Source organism: Limulus polyphemus, unplaced genomic scaffold (assembly GCF_000517525.1).
Source record: "Limulus polyphemus unplaced genomic scaffold, Limulus_polyphemus-2.1.2 Scaffold863, whole genome shotgun sequence".
NCBI classification, from domain to species: Eukaryota; Metazoa; Arthropoda; class Merostomata; order Xiphosura; family Limulidae; genus Limulus; species Limulus polyphemus.
In genome coordinates this window covers 203,184-218,232 of record NW_013666473.1, presented here as the reverse complement: position 1 = coordinate 218,232, position 15,049 = coordinate 203,184, and the positions used below count along the sequence as shown (strand labels likewise).

Sequence of the window (15,049 nt, the reverse complement as noted above, 5' to 3'; positions counted from 1 at the left end):
CAGGCAGTTGCTGTCCATTCTACAAAGTTTCAAGCAGACATTTCAATTTATTAATTTCTTGATGTTGTTCCATTATAAAATATAGTTTTTAGGCATGAAAATAATGGTAATAATGGGAGGCAGAAGGAATTACCCACATAGTGAAGCCTTATAAGTTGCACCATACTTTTACACAATTTGTAAATGGAAGAAAGTCCCTGGGAGAAGACAGTGGAAATTTTGAAGAAGGCTAACAGTCAAAGGTGAGGTCAGCTGCCCTGATCTGAGTCAGCTCAACTGTGTAGGACTTGTGTAGCCTCAACTCTGATTCCCTCCTACTGGATCTAGGTGCCAAGAAAGTTGGGGGATTGGAAAGTTCAGATTCCGTGGACACACATTTTACAGGTGAGGATGGGCACGAGTACGTGTTAAACCTGTTGGTATGTCATTCGACCAGTACTTCCTTCAAGGTTGTAATAACGACATTATGACCCCCCTTAATCTTACACACTTTGCTAAATATTTTAACTTTGACTCTGGGCTATTTAAAATCAAGTTTTGGCACTTGTTAGTCTCTCTTCAGATTAACCACATTCCAGATCATAACTAGGCAAACCTGATCTTTTGTACTCAACATCACATCAAGTCATCTATGTATGAAACTACTAAGCTTCTTGGAGAGGCCCTTTTACTCAGGTGAAAAGATTGCAGGAGTTCCTTGGGCTAACACTGTGTAGCCCAACCTGTCATGCACCTTGCACTAGTCCATGTATGAAGATGCATGGTTGGCTGACACATTGGACATGGGAACACTTATCACATCAGTGGTTGGATTTGCCCTGCAGTTTCCAACAAAGGCAAGCTCGCTGTTGACTGCGGAGGATTGACAGACCATGAGAACAACATAGCCTGTGGTGGAACCATCAGCAGCATCTAGAACAATGACCACGTAGAGGAGGTGACCACCAGCCTTCATCAATGCCACTGACTGCAGCTGAGGAGCAAGTGGGTGTGTCGCAACTACATCATGTTGCTGCCAAATGTGTTCACACCTCTGAAAGTAGTACCACATCTGTAAACCTAAGAAAACATTTCCATAGCGTGATGCATCTGGAAGGGTGCCCAAACCTAGCAAGATCCACAGTCACAGGCAAGCTAGATCGCCACCATGGACACCAGATACCTTAAATGGATAGATGCTGCAGTAATTGGTGAGAGGCCACTGATTAAGAGACAGCAGGAATCTTCCCTACAAGGTTGAGGGGAACTGTGAAAAACCATTACATATGATCATGCACCAATTTCAGAACAGTTCCAGGTGTGGAAACAGCACTGCCAGGAAATGGCTACAGAATGTACCAAAGCATGGGCCTATACACTAGGGAAGACGACTTACTGGGGCAGAGGGCAACTTCTCTACATCCTTCTAATTTTAATCTATCCAGATCATTTTTCATTTTTGTATGTTTTTACTTCACTTATTTTGCAGAAAGAATTTGATTTGGTTAATTTTTGTTGTATGTTAAAACTCAAAAATTTTAAAAACAAGAATTATTTTATATACAATTCTATACAAATAAGATTTTTTCCAGTCTCCAAACTACTAAAATACATTAACTTACTGTACAGGATAAAAAGTGGTAAAAATCCCCGATGAAACTGGAAAACAATCCCATACACTCTACATGTTTTGACGTATACTACTCAGGAGTGTCAAAAAAAATGGGAAAAACATTTTGTTGTGTTTAACATTAATTTTTGTTTTATGATGTATTTTAAATTTAGTTTATCACTTTTGTATGTATTTTGAGCTGATTCATAATTGTTGTTAAAGATTTTAAGTTTTATTATATTTGCTATTCTGTTAGTCAGTCCACTCTTAAAGTAGGCAGTGAATTTGTTTTTTCCTTCTCTTTATTTTTTTTTTCTATTGATGCATGCACATACCCACAATCTTTTTATTTTGTAACTTTGTTGTTCTGAGTAATTTTGAGGATTTTATGAATTCATTTTCACCATTATTTTCTTGTGCTTTGAATATTTGGTTATTTTGTCATCTGACCTTGTTTCTTTATTTGTGATGTGGTTGAATATATAAAATGTGTATAAAGAACACAAGTAATTAATTTAATACAAATAAAAAAGAAAATGGTGTTTTGTGTAATTTTTTTTAGTGTGATTTGATGTTAACATTTTTGAAAAGTGTTGTAATTGTACATTTCTGAATTAAAGGGGTTAGTGCAGTTTTAGTCTCATGTTAGTGTTTTAAGCATGAGGTAAAGTTAATACAGTTTTGGATCATGTTGCAAGTTTAAAGTTAATTTTAATTATCAGTCTGAGGACAGGTATAAGAGAGAGATGGTTGGAATGTGGTATGCAGGCAAACTATGACTTCTACCATCCTTAGTGACCTAATGTTTTTTTAATTATTGATTATTTAGTTTCTGCACTGTCATGGTGGCAACATGTGGTCAAAAATGTCTAATATTATCTTGTTCTAACCACCTCACCCCTTTGTTCTTTTACTAGATGATGTCTTCTGCCTGCAAGAATATTCCATTTTATTTTGAGCTAGTGTTAAAACTACTTAGAATTGAAATATCTTTTCCTGGCTAAAGTATGTCATCAACAGAATCTGATAAATGACCAATACTGTCAGGAAGCAGAAGTCACAAGATGATGCTGTCTGCTGGATGAAGAAAAGAAGTTGATGTTTGAAATCTTTCTTTGTATCAGTTTCCTCTCAGTCTTTGCAGAAAGAAGTTCTTTCAGCATTTAGTGCTGAGGTAATACATTTTGCAAGAAGAGAAACTTCACAATCAATGGTCACATAACTTAGAGTGAGGACTGTCTGTTGTCACATGTGGCTATGCACTCAGTTTTCATTGCTTTTGTGATGTAATGAATAAAGATTTTGTTCATTTTACTTAGTGTCCAGACTCTCATTTCCACACTAACCCTAAAAGTTCAGTTGAATACTTTCACTTAGAATGTTCACTTAAATCACTGGGCCAAACTTAGTTATTTGCACATATTTCTATAAAAAAACTTGTCAAAAATCATTTTGATCTGAAAATACCACTTCATTAGTAAAAACTGTTTATAGAGTAATTGCTTTTTTCTGAGCTTTCATGGTTAAATTCTAAATGTAGTTATTGAGCAAAATCAAAGTACACTTTCAAGAATAATTATGTAATTTAATGAACAATAAGATTATGATAGAAACATGGACATGTAGTTATGTGTCATAGTACTAACAATTACTTGTGTTTTTCAGGCTTAATGTAGTTCCATAACTTGTTTCACTGCCAATACAGAAATACAAGGCAACTTACAGTTGTTAAAGATAACTACATGAAAAATACAAAATGAAATTTATCATTAAATAAAAAGAGACTTCTAAATTTTTAACTGCTTTTGTTAAACCTAAGGGTTAGCCTTTGGCATATATAACCCTAAATACTCTGTACTGAAATATTTTAAGGACTAATAAGCAACTGCCATGCATCACATTAGCATGTTTGCTTACAGAAGATTAACCCTTTAAACATAGTAAAGTATTTAAAATTCTTTAAGAGTTTGTAAACTCCAGTTTAATGTCACTTCAGTATGTTAATTGGGGACTAGCATCGAAAGAAGCTGCACAAATAGCAAGATGGTTCACTGGTTTTTGAAACATGGCTGTGTCATAGCAAGTGCTTATAACTAAATCCACAGTAACTTGTCTGAAATGCATAACATTTGTTAAACAGACTCTGAATTATTAACATATACTTTACTTGAACTAAAATTACTGTAGCTGAAATTGATATAAAACCCCTAGATTTATGCACTTAAAAAGAAAATTCTGTGTTTTGAAAACAATTACAAAAGAAATTATATTTTTAACAAACATGCATACCCTAAACAAAATATATTTCATTAAAATTTAGGAATTTTTTCTCCATATTTTAGATTCAAGTCACTGTGAACAATTCAACAAAACATTTACAGCAGAAAATTCATTGACAGAGATATAACCTTCTTAAGAGTTTCCAGAAATTAGTGGACAAGAAGACCTATTTTATAGAATTGAATATAAATAGTCTACTGACATAAGTATTTACTTTGAATGAAAGTGCTATACTGTTTCACATTAATTATTTGAAAATTCCTGATTTGGTTTGGCAATTCATTAAATTCTCATTAGTAAATTTCTTTTCAGATATTATATATATATATACCATTTCAGCATTTAATAAAAAAAGCTTTCTCTTAAATACTTTGTGTTTAGCCAGGAACTAAAACAGTGTTGTGTCAATTTTATTTAAACTATTATTCTGTATAGTAGCATTTCAGTGGTTGCTTTCAAGTGTAACTTGGAATTTATTTTTCTGGCAAAATTGCAAAATCAGAATTGCAGTTATGAAATATGACTTTTTTTATTTCTTGTGGTATATTACAATAGATGAGAATAAATATTTATGATATTTATAAATCTTCTTACCTCACCATTTAACAACCTAAACTACTTTACATATATGAATATTATAACATTCTGCAAAATTATTATTTGGTGTTATACAGTGAACTAACAGTCTAATGATGATATTAAAAATTTATTTTCACCAAAAGTAAAAATTAAAAATACAATCTCTAACACAGAGGCTTAATATGTTCTTTGATTTGCTGCACCCTTTGCTGTGGACTGCAGTTTCACCAATATAATCAAAGTTCATAAGCACAGTTTAGGTCAGCAAACCAAACAACTACAATAAAGTCTGTAATAGTGGTTCATTTGGTTCACTGTATAATAATGAATGTCATATTATTATTCACATATCTAAAATAGTTTAAGTTACTAAGTGGTGGTTAAAAAATAGCTTTAAAATATTATAAATATTACGTACACACCACCATTATAAGAGGCTTTATTGTATTACTTTGGTTTGCTGACTTAAGGTGTGTTGAAGAGCCTTTATTAGACAAAATTCCAATGCTCATCAGAGGATGTGGCAAATCTATAAATATATTATGCCTCTACATCACAGATTATAATAATTAAGGGTATTTTTGAAAATTATCTTATCTATAAAAAGTAGTTATCTAGCAATGTAGTTAGTCTACCTTTGGTTAATTGTGCTTGATCATGACTGTCTGATTATTAAAAATAATTAATTTATCCTTCCTACACAAGGTAAAATACAAGAAATTCTACATTTCCAAAAATGTCTTCAGTTAGTAGTTTGGACACACTAAACTATCTTGTCATGGTGTTTTAAACTTATATCATGTTCTCGGTACCTCTACTTGGGTAGGCCAGTCACATTATTATCACAGAGTACAATGTGTACTCTTTAGTTTTACATGAAACAACACACTTTATTTTTGCTAACACTAATATTACCCCTATTACACTAATATGAGTGTAAGTTGCAGCCACACTGTGTCAACTGGTCAAGTTCCCATCCCTCTTAACCTTGATCATGCTCTAAATGTATTGAAGAGAAAGAGGTACAGCAAGTTAAGACCTTAAAATAGTGTCACATGTCAAGAAGTAAGGAAGACAGTGACACCTCTACCAGAATGAAGGTATGCTGCTGCACTATATTCCACTTCTACAGTGGAAATACGAACAGCTATCTCAGTTCTATCTTGTCTTTCTATGATCATTGAAAGGTTATCTTGCCCTACACAGACAAGCACGTAGGTAAGTCAACATTTACTCCATCATTATACCTACTGGTAATACTAATGAGTGATCAGAACTAGTTCCATTGGCCGTGATCTGCTAGACTGTTATTTTTTGCTGCCCACACTCACTTGAATCTTATCCATCTGATGGAGAGCTGTTCCTTCAATCTAGGGCAGGGTCATTGGAGGTCGAGTGACTTCCTCAGGCATAATCTAGAGTTCAGAATTGGAAGGGTTGGTTCTCTGTAAATGTTGATAGTTCTATATTTAAAACTGTAAAAAACAACAGATTAAACTCATATAATATCTTAATAAGAAAGAATTAAAAATACTTGGAACTCAAAATTTCAATAATTTTCTTAATTCTTCTCTAAGCTTTTTAAAAGGAAGGTAAATTTCATGTTTTTACAGACAGAAAAATTTAATTTTAAATACATATACATGTTTCATAATAAAAGCTGACATTTCTACAATTAACTCAACAGAAAGCTAAAAAACATATAAACTCCTAAGTTCATTAATGTTTAATCTTCTTTTGTTTTAAATATTTCTTGCTTATTTTAATCTAAATAGTTCATCTAAAACCAAACACTAGAGGAGCTTCAATTATACCCTTGGATATCAGATGTGAAAATATAATATGCAGCCATAAACTGTATAACTGCCAAATGAAAAGCTATTTGATAAACATTTATTGTTACATGTCTCTAACCACAAGTAATCCTGTTAATTCTACTAATAAGTGAGGTGGGAATCCACTTCCTGTATGAAGGGCTTCACATAACTTTTCATTGGGGATAATCAACAAATACAATAAGAGGACATCAATTAATGTAAACCAATTTATGAGATGTATATACATAATGGTCTTCATTTCACAGGCCATAGCTGACATATATATGCACATGCTAATAAAATTAAGTATAATGTTTGTATGCAAAACTTCAATATCATATCTGTCATATTCAATAATTTAAACATGTAAGCTTTTATACATATTGATGTTTCACTAACATTTTTTTTTCTTACCTTCTTGATTAGAATTATACATATTTCAGTCCATTGTCTAGCAGTATCCCTATTGAGCTAACTAAGCTAGGAAACATATAAGTATAATAATCAATAATATTAAGAAAACTTTTATAATATCAAATCATGTTATGAATTATGTTATTATTCAAATAAATATACAAATAACATTGCTCAAACACCTTTAACAGAGGTTACCTAGTTTGTGGTTCACATTCTTTCTGAAAGTCACAAGTAATTAAAATAATACTTTCATACTGAATTCATAAACATAGTTCAATGGTCATATAGTTATGGTATACTATGGAAATGCTCATAAAAGTGTAATTAATCTCAGCAATAATTTATATAACTTTATCCTTTATTGTACCTAAGATTTTTGTTACTGTGACTGTTAATTTCTTAACTTTTGTGTTAATTTCTTCCATTTTAAATTCATCCATTAATTCTATGAATTCACTAAGTGAAGGACGTGCATGAGTAATAATGAATGTGTGTAATTCTAGTTTGAATTACCATATTAAAACAAAAACATGAAAGATGAAACCTGCACACGAACAACACATGGCCTATGCAGTATAAATGTATGTGTCATCAGTAATCACATTAATTTACACTTGCCAAAACATCATCTTCAAAGCATGCTTGATAAAACAGTGAGTTTGATACCACATACAAGATGTTCATGAAGTAGATGCTCATGGTGTAGGTGAGTGGGCTGCAAAAACTTTGATATATTGCTAATTTCTTTGAATAATCTAACAGCAAGAGGCTGAACCTTGTTTTGGCACATGTGTAATAATTCGTCATGGCATTCAAATAATTTGAGGGTGCTGATTATAAATCCAGAGGGTGCCACCTTGACATCCTTGAGAATTTTGAAATATTTAAGATGGCTACCAAACCTGAAAAATTATGGTATCTCAGCCTCTTAAAAATGACAGAGTAGCAATTTTGATATCTAGACATAGAATTATGGGGATCTAAGAGCTCAAGTTTGACATTAAAAAGTTCAATACTGCTCATAATGTAATTAAAAGTGGTATTTTAACTATTAAAAGCAAGTCTTGAACCTATATGTTTCACATTAACTGTATTGCCTGAATCTGACTGAGTGACACAATATAAACATGTATGTTCATTCAAAATAATATGCATAACAATATACAGTGATAAACTATACTCATGAGTGCTTTACAAAAAAAAAGTATACATATTCACGCATATTGTTATTCTAGATAAAACCAGTTAATATTCATAACAAAATTCTTCAAATTATACTGTTTAAACCAATAATTACCTTAATACTATACTATAATATCAAGGAAACTATCAATAGAACAAACATTTTCCACATCATAAGAAAAATCATGCCAATCCCCTACACAATAAAAGAAAAGTTAGTAATGGATGTCTGATAGAGGGAGGATACAAGAACAAGTGACGAGGAGGCTGGTTTTGTTATGATACAATAATGGTAAGCATTGGCAGTGAAGCGGCTGGTTGTATTGCAGTCATATTAGTTTGAATTAACATGTTTGTCTACTGTGGCTTAGTCAGAATTAGGCAAAGACATCCATATAACTCTTCATCCTACAGTTAATGTGGACATGTAGGATTAAGACATTCTCAAAAACCTTACTAGTCAAAATACCATTTTTAATTATATTATAAATAATGTTGCACTTTTAATGTCAAGCTTGAGTTCTTAGACCCCCCATTAACCTACATCTACAGGTCAAAATTGCTTCTCTATCAATTAATTTTTCAGAAAATGTGACGTATTTTAATTATAAAGAACAACACAAACGTAATTATATGAAGCACTTAATAGATGTTTCAGCATCTTTAGAATTTCATCTTCAGTAAGCTAATGATACAAAAATATGCAATATTAATTACACCAAGAATGTGATATATGCTAAAACAAATAACATTAAACAATTTGAAAACACAAAATAACAGTAAAAAATAAACAATATCTAATACAAATTACATCTTACATATTAAAATAGATTTATATCAAATGGTGAATGGGTATTAGTTAGAAATTGAAAGAAGAGTTTTTATGCATAATGTCCCATTTATCAGAAGTTCAGTTTCATACTTAGCTGTTGAGAGTATTTTAAAGTTCAAGGGAGAAATTGGATGTCCTATTTCTGCATTAAGTTGGTAGATAGTGCAGTTGGAAAGGTTAAAAACTTTCTTCCAGTTTTGTACATTCAAATCATACCCAAAGACCATGACAAGATATATAAAAAGTAAGAGGATACATATGTGTCATACAGCACTCATAAAAATAATTTCAAATGCAGTGGCAATGATGCTCATGTAAGTCATGGTACAGATTCTAGTTGAATAACCGTACATGCCCATAAACTTTTATCTGATATTATTTTGCATTATTACAATGTTCCTAATAAAAACAAAACTAATTACACCTGGCATGGATATTGATCTCTGAGGTGGTACTTAATGTGTTAAGATTGAGAAAATTGTTTTCTCCAACGAATGCATAGGGTAGCTGCTATTTTGAAAAAGAATGCTTCATATAAAAAAATTTTTTTGTGAAGGGCCAGAAAAGAAGAGGTAAGGTTGTAGGCCCTATTCAGAAGACAAAGTATAAGACTTGTGAAATTGGGTAAAAAGGCCAATAAATGTATTTTCATGACAAACAGAAAAACCATTAGTATTATGATTAATTAAAATGTCCAGAAAGGAAAAGAGTTATTAGCCTCAGTTTGATGAGAAAATATATATATAGAAAGGTGTTGTAAATTACGATAGTCAAGAAAATGTGTGATATAACCTTTAAAGTGAAAAATAAGGAAACTATCATCTGCATACCTTGTGTAGAAAATAGGCTTGAAGTATAAAGTACAGTTGTCCATCCAGTTCTGTTCAAAGTGATGGAGAAAAAAGGAAAAGTTTGGAAAGCACTGGTCTCAGGGAAGAGCCCATAGCAATGCCATCTGTCTGTTCATTAAGTGTATTGTTAAAAAGGAGGAAAGTGTGTCTAGTTGAAAATTTATGCAAAGATTTTAAATTGTATCTTAATAGTCCATTGACAGGGGTGTTTTTTTGCAAAAAGTTTAGAAAGGACAATGTTAATAGTTACGTCCAGAGGAATATTAGTGAAAAGATAAGTAGTATCAAACTGATCATCAGATGATTTTTAAGGGGAGGGAGTTGACTAATTTTGCAAGAAAAATGAAAGATGTTAGGTATTGTAAATTCAATCATAATCAAAGGTTTCAAAATTGGTAAGTTATAACAGTGAGTGCCTAAAGTGGAGTGTTTGGTTTGTGAATTTTGGGCAAAATGTGATACAAAGCTGTGTGTGATATTCTTAATGATCACACTAAGTTTAATGTTATAAACTAAGAACAATTGTTCCATACTTCAACTCATTGTGTTTACAACAATTTATATCCTAAAGGCTCCCAATGTGGAGTATTATATGGCAGCTATCTTGAATATCTCAAACTCTTAAAGATGGCAATCTGGCACCCTCTGGATTCATGATCAGTACCCTCAAATTATGTAAAAAAACATCAAAAACGTTTCATATACACCAAAACAAGGTTCAGGTCAAAATCAGAGTTTGGAAAATGTCTTTTTTTATACACTGTTTTTGCTGTTCTTCTAAATGGGAAAGTATGTCTCCTTCTCTTATTTGTGGTAATTCCATTTTTTATGATTGGATGCACCTGAAAAAAATACATCAAAGTCTTAAAAGTAGATACAAGCACACTAGTTTAAATAACAATTATAACATCAATAATGTAATAAATATATATTATATATATATATCTTATATAAATTTTATAAAATAAAATTTTCAACTTATATATAACTTTCTACCATGAAACATTCTGCCACTACATGGTTGTTCTAAGTTTCTAATGCTCCTTACTTTTTTTACCAAAAATCTTGCCTCAAGTGACAGATTTTATAACAAAGATTATAATACAATTAAACTCTATTTAGACACAAAATATAAAAATTAAAGTAAGACTTCCTTTTCAAACCACTCAAACATTTTAGTAAATTAAAATTTCAATATTTATTAATCATTAATATTTAAATGAGTTATTATGTGTAGTGATAAAGTAAATAAATTGAAAACTTTCATTTACATTTAACATGGTACATGTGGTGAACTTTATAATCAGAGAAAATTTTCTTTGAAAAATGTGTTCAGTATATAAAGATTGTTTATGAAATATAATTTTTCAGAAAAGTCAAATTGCTTTGTTTTTTCATCAGTACAGTCTCATTTATTTCCATATTAATGTTTGATAAATGTAATTTTTATTAATACATTAAAAATTATGAAGATGTGTTCAAAAGGAAGTTTTGTAGCATTAACACATAAAGAATAATTATAATACAGCAAACATAAAATGGTAATTTTCTCTAGATATGGATATTTAACTTTGTGATGACTTTTGATAAAATCTTTATATTCTGGGTGTAATTGTGTTTACTTTTATACTTATACAAGGATATTTTGCATTCATCTTTTGGCCAATATCCTTGTAATGGAATTGATTGGCAATTTCCATAATAGTAGGCAGCAGTGTGTCTAATCATGAAATTCCATACTAATTCTGGCATACCATCTTTAAGGTTCTGACTTATGATACTCTCATAGCTTGGCAGTGGTGCTGCTTGCAAGGACGATGCCACTGACATGCTGTTTATGAAAATATAAGAAGGTATTTTATTACTTCTGGTTATATAAGTTCACACCACAAATACCAAATCATTTTAATGTTAACTCAGTAGTACAGCTGGGTAATTAACTCAATTAATTGATTACTATGAGCATCAATTACATTGATTAGTGTCATGTAAAGTGATCAATTAATCTAAATTATGATTCAATAAATTCATGCCAAGAACATACTCAACTAATCAAAACTACTATTTTCAATTATTCCAACTATACGAGTCTTGTGTGAGAGTAATCAATTAGTTGAATGTAATAATTTAATAAGCCTTATGACTAATTGGTTATTAAATTCCACTAATCATCTAGCTGTACAAGTCAGTAATCACAGCAGCATTGGACTATTTTATCACATAAGTTTCATCATTTTGTCACCTTCTGATCCACTCTGTTATATAATATGATACAACATGTCTAACAAAGCAAAATTTTATTTTATGTATTTTGTAGGAAAATTATACTACATTGTGGACTCACATTTGAAAAAAGTAAGTTTACTTTCTTGCTAAGTTAGGTGCATGATTAAGCTTCCTATTTAAAAATTTGAAGAACCTGAAAATATTGTATAGAATCAGACTAAACTAACTCAATTCCAACTTAATACAATATTTAACAGAATGTGTAAATTTGAAAATGGATCGTGTAATATATTTTCAACTTCATATCTACTAACAATAGCATCTAAATCACAGATCTCAGAATAACTTTCATTATCTGTGTTACAGTATGTATCGGACTGGTCTAAGATGACTCCTGCTGCATCACTGTCATTTTCATCTTACATGTGAAATCTTTCAAAGGATTCACTTGAACTGTTCCAGGATAGTTATTCATACTGTTTGCATATGTTACCATCAGTCTATGTCTTTGCATTGTGTTATTAAGATTAGTTTGCTTATATTTATGTCATCTATCTTGCATTTCCCATGAGTAACAATATTCTGGCCTAGTTCTATAACACTTGGTTTTGTTTTTTTCATGATCTCATAGTTAAAAATAGCAAAACTATTTTTATGTTTGTTTTATAGTTTCTAAATTGATTAGAACTGGTAAATTCTAATTAGGTTCTTCCCTGGAAATCAAGCAGGGTACACTGTTTTTTGTGTATCTAAGAATTGAATGCAGTGTGCTAAGGCAGGTGGGCATTATTGCAAGCCTTAAATGCATGTGAGTGTACAACCATGATTTTTCAAAATTGGCTGTAGTTATAACTAAAGATTTCCTTATTCACTAGTTTCATGCACTTTTTCTGTACTGATGGTTCTTGATCCAGACACATGAGATACTCTCCTTTTTGAAGTTTCTATAAATATACAGGAATTTCTATAGATATATATATGTACATTATGGAGGTCCTTATTTGCAGGAAAAATTTCAGGTTAAAGTTTTTAAAAATTTCACCCCTTAATTTTATTCTAACATACAAAAAAATATTAAATGTCAAACGTAATCCATTTTGGATCATATCTAGACATTGCTGAATAAGATTGAAGTTTTACACTGCAATGACCTGGTACTGTATGTACTATGTGATGAAAACATATCTGATATGTATTATAAATGTTTTATTTAAAGTATATTACTATTTTATTGCACTCCACAGTAGTATAATTACATAATTGTATGGTATTTATTTAATTTTATATGGTTAGTCACTTTTGCATTTTTGTTGTTTCCTATTTGCTGTTAGGAAAGCATCATTATGATCCTGCACACCTTGAAAGAAGAATTGTTTCTGTTCTTTCTTTGCTATGATGATATTATACTCCTAAATAAGGTCCACACCCCTTTCAGCATTGTCATTTATCACATTCAAATGTTGAACTGAATGTAGCACCTCCCTGAACTCTCATGACTCAGAATCATAATCCAGGTGGAATTTTGAGTCACCAGAAGAAGTCTGTTATATTCTTTGTGATGACATCTTCAATTGACATGTCTTCACACTTCTTAATATTCAGCTGGATGCACTTTGGAGGTTCATCCATATACCTTCCTTCTCACTTAATGCCTCTACCATTGCTCATTTTGTCTGTATGGTTACAGCAGAATCAAAGAATGCCAAATCAACCAGTTCCTCATTGAGATATCATAGATGTCGAAGAAAATTTTGACATGCAGATTTTGAAATAGTAAGATTCATCCTCTTCTACTTAACAAGACATTATAGGATGTTAAGATCATTGTAAGGAGCAAAAATGGCATCAGGAGCAGTGAATCATACCCTAAGTTAGATTCAAACAACAAAGATCCAGTTGTCACAAAGTCCTCTTTCCTTGTGACCAGTGAGCTTAATCTGGCCCATAAACATCCAGGTCATGAGGGCATATAATGCCTTGACCATCCATTGTGCATGATGCAGTGCTCCAGGTGCTATAAGTCATACTCCATGAGGATGGATGCCACCAAGAAAGGTTATGGCTAGTTCAAGAAGCTCTCAATAATCATTTCTAGGTTGGTTAACCTGAAGTTGTTTTTTAAAAAATTAAATGACACGGTCCTTAACTTCCTCTATGGCTTTTGCTACTTCATCACAGTCAACTGCAGTTTCATAGCTGGAGTGGTCCAAGCATTCCCAAGATTGCTGGAATCAATTGTAAACTGCAACATCTGGACCAGAGGAAAACTCCATACAGTCTTTGAAAACACATGCCAAAAAAGGTTATAAAATATGATGCTGACAGGCCAAATACAGAAGATTCATGTTTAATCTTTGTTCTAACAGCACATGTGCTCCATTTCTATGAACAATGTTGCTTACTGTTGTGTCAAAGCAAACTGCCTTTACACGATCCAATCTTCCAGCACATGTGCCACAGCAGAAGATTGAGTCTCTCCAATGTTGGGAAACCAGCTTTGGAAAACTTAGTAATTGGTTTACTCCTGCTCCAGACAAGACCACTGCATACTATCCACATGCTCTTTCCCTGTAAGAACATTAAAAAGCTTGCTATCGAAGTGAGACTGTTGACTGGAACTGTTCTTTTAAGTTTTTGATAAGTTTTCACAGAAGCAATGTAGAGGTCTTCAGATCGAGGAATGGTTGATGGCTAGCTTTTGCACATCATGACCAAGGCTGTGAACTGTAGCAGTAGGGACAAATGTTGCCTTTCTGTCACTCAGCTTTTTTCTGTCCATAGCTGCTGCTAAATCAGGAGTGATAATGTTTCTTCTTGCTCTCTTTTTAGGTTTAGAAGATGATGGTTCAAATCTTCAATACTTCAAAAACAATTAAGGAATCTATATACAACTGTGATACTGTTTCAAATATGAAGTGAATTTATTTTAGTTTGTGATATCATATTTGTTTCTTTCATACTAAATCTAGTTATTTAACAGTTTTGTACGAAAAAAAAAAATTCTTAGAGAATACTTACATTCATATTTTACTGAAGATATGCCTAGCTCTATATATCTTAATGAAAAAGTGTTGTAAATGCCCACTTGGTACCTTATTCATAAGCACAAGCTAATCATTTATGTGAGTAACATTTTGATTTTTTGCAGTTGTATGTCCATCAGTTGTCACTGACAGAGATATACAATATATTGTTACGACAGCGAGGGTCATGTGACTCTAGTAACACGTCATATTCTCAAAGGTTCGTGAATGCTCGAGCGTTTACTAGATTT

At 31.8% G+C, this 15,049-nt stretch overlaps 2 long non-coding RNA genes across 4 annotated transcripts in view; one reads left to right on the top strand and one right to left on the bottom strand.

Moving 5' to 3' along the window:
* The window catches only part of LOC111086119, a 19,646-nt gene extending 16,741 nt beyond the window's left edge, over nt 1-2,905 (top strand). Inside the window, exon 4 of the long non-coding RNA XR_002610885.1 lies at nt 2,509-2,905. This is a non-coding gene — a long non-coding RNA (uncharacterized LOC111086119). The remainder of the gene's footprint in view (nt 1-2,508) is intronic.
* A 1,349-nt stretch (nt 2,906-4,254) lies between these two features.
* Nucleotides 4,255-15,049, bottom strand: part of LOC111086120 — a 32,308-nt gene continuing 21,513 nt past the window's right edge. For 2 of the 3 annotated variants that reach the window (XR_002610886.1, XR_002610887.1), the window contains 3 exons: nt 11,304-11,380; nt 6,682-10,391; nt 4,255-5,925 (listed from right to left, as the gene is read on the bottom strand). This is a non-coding gene — a long non-coding RNA (uncharacterized LOC111086120). The remainder of the gene's footprint in view (nt 5,926-6,681; nt 10,392-11,303; nt 11,381-15,049) is intronic. The other variant, XR_002610888.1, reaches the window with a different exon arrangement.